This window comes from Camellia sinensis, chromosome 8 (assembly GCF_055761805.1).
Source record: "Camellia sinensis isolate YWXY chromosome 8, ASM5576180v1, whole genome shotgun sequence".
NCBI classification, from domain to species: Eukaryota; Viridiplantae; Streptophyta; class Magnoliopsida; order Ericales; family Theaceae; genus Camellia; species Camellia sinensis.
Window position 1 is genome coordinate 133,759,299 of NC_138968.1, and position 2,842 is coordinate 133,762,140.

Here is a 2,842-nt window from a genome sequence, read left to right on the forward strand (position 1 = left end):
TTTGGAGATTTATATTCGTTTCTCCTTAAAAGTGTCATGATTGTTGTATTATCACTTAGGCTAGAAATTTGGGGCGTTACAACTTGGTATTAGAGCTACCGGGTTTGAATACTTGGAACTCGTGGGAAGTGGTTGTTTAACCATAATGGGTTCATTTAGCATGTTTAGGAAGTATTATGCATTTTGTGACTATGTTATAACATGCTTATGTGACTAAATCGGTATGGGATTGGACGTTTGGGATGTTGTTTACGCTTGTTAAATTCTTTGATGTCTCATTAGAAGGGTACTTGATCAATACTCGTTCTACTAAGAATTCTTGATTTTTCGTGGGATGGATTTCATCGTAAAAGGATAGTCCGTATGTGTTTACATGACTAAGTGCTTATGTGGAGTGAAATTGAATTGTGTATATGGTAGAGAAATATATAGAATTGTTGTAGTCAAACGTGTGAGTCAAGTTACAAGCACATATGAGTTAATGTGCTAAATTATTTCTCTTGTGACCTTTATTAGGATTTCAGGAAGGGGCCAAGTTCGTGGTGGTAGAGGCGGGAGGCGTGGTAGGGCTCGCCGAGGTGTGCATGAGGTACCAGTCCATAGGGTTCCGGTGCAAGAAGAAGGATTCGGCCAAGCTAATATGGCCGAGCAAGCAGGCCAAGCTAATATGGCCGAGCAAGTGGGACAAGCGGGTCAAACCACAATGGGGGCCCTAGCTTGAGAAATGGCAGCAGCTTAAAGAGAGTCTATGAACTTGTTAAGGGTGGAGAATCAAGCCTAAGAGAACACCGCGGAGTCAAGGATGGGTTTCCTTACTAGAGAGTTCTTGCGGGCCAAACCGGATGAGTTCCATGGTAGCCCCGAGCCCAAGAAAGCGGATGAGTGGCTCGAACAAACTATGAAGACATTTGAGATGCTTCACATTGAATATAGTGAACTAAGAGTGACTCTAGGAAGTTACTACCTTAAGGAAGATGAGGGCCAATGGTGGAAATATGCCAAGGGTAGAGAGGAGCCGACATGGAAAGCCTTTGTGGTTAGTTTCGATGATAAGTACATACCTCCCACTGCTAGGGAGAGATTGAGGCAAGAGTTTAAAGACCTTAAACAACTCGACATGCCCTTGGCCGAGTTTGAGGTGATCTTCTCTAGTTTGTCCAGATTTGCACCAGAGTTGATGGCAACAGAAAAGCCCTGTTGCATTGAATTTGAAAAGAAATTGAAAACAAAAATTATGTTCAAGCTTGTTAGAAATATGATTTGGGAATATGACCGTCTTGTGGAGACGATGACACACGTAGAAATTTCCATACAAGCCGAGGAGGAGAGGCTTCAGAGTTTGAGGTCTAAGGGCCAAGAGTCTCAAGGAGACTATAGGCAGAACAAGAAGAGCAGGAACACCTATCCATTCCAGTCCCAACAACAGCAGTCTAGATCCACTTTTCCTTTGCCTAGTGCGTGTCCGGGAAAAAGTGCATCGAGTAGCTTCTCGTGTTTCAAGTGTGGCCAACCGGTCACCAGGCCTTCTCATGCCCACAGAAGGGAGGAGGGCAGTTAATGTTACCACCACCTAACCGATCTCAAAGTCAGTCTCAGTCTCAGAATAAAGGTCAAGGGTTTAATTTTTATCAGTGTGGTCAGCTGGGGCATATGAAGAGAACTTGCCCAAAGTTAGGAGGCGCATCTGGCGCATCAGGGTCGAGGTAGACTTAGAGCCACTAGCAGGCTTAATCAGTCCAAACTTCACAAGTTAATCAGGGAGCCACTTTGGCTCAGTCAGTACAATAGGCCTATGCTTCGAGAGGGGAGCAAGTCAATCAAGGGCCACAGGGGCGTGTGTATTCTATTATCGTGCCAGAGTAGTTGCCATAATCCTTAATTGTGAGAGGTATTTTTGTTGTGTGTAATTCTTTGGCTAATCTATTGATAGACACGAGTGCGTCTCATTCATTTATATCTACTGCAGTTGCTTTTGCATTGGGGTTAGAGGTAGCACGGTTAGTGCCTCCACTCAGAATAGAGTCACCTGTTGGGGGTACAATCGATTTAGACTGGGGTTGTCGTGATTGTGAAATAGAAGTTGCCGGGCGTCGACTTCCATTTGCTTTTGTGTTGCTAGATATGTTGAGTTTTGATGTCATTTTAGGCATGGACTGGTTGTGTTCTTATCAAGCTGTGATTGATTGTTACCGTCAGAGAGTTACAGTGTGCACTTCGAGTGGTGATCGTTTCTATTTTCTGGGGAACCGAGTTGATAGAGCCTTGTCGCCAGTTGTTGACCCTCGTAGTAGGAGCAAGCTTAGTGGCCTTCTTGCAACTCTCTTGGATAGTGATAGTGACGAGGCTCGTGTTGAGTTACCAAGGGTAGTTTGTGAATACCCAGATGTCTTTCCAGAAGATCTTACTAGTTTACCACCTCACCAGGAGATCGAGTTCTCCATTGAATTAGTGCTTGGCACGACATTGATTTCCATGTCACCGTATAGATTTGCACCCGTCGAATTGCATGAATTGAATATTCAACTCTAAGAACTTTTAGACAAGGGCTTCATTCGCCTTAGTACATCGCCTTGGTACATCGCCTTGGGGAGCGCCGGCTCTCTTTACGAAGAAGAAGGATGGGTCATTGCGGTTGTGTATTGATTACCGCAAGTTGAATAGAGTTACAGTTAAGAACAAGTATCCTCTACTTAGAATAGATGATTTGTTTGGCCAACTTAGAGGGTCTCGTTGCTTCTCAAAAATAGATTTGAGGTCGGGGTACCATCAGTTGAGAGTCTGGGAGGAGGACATTCAGAAGACGGCCTTTCGTACTCGTTATGGCCATTATGAATTCCTTGTA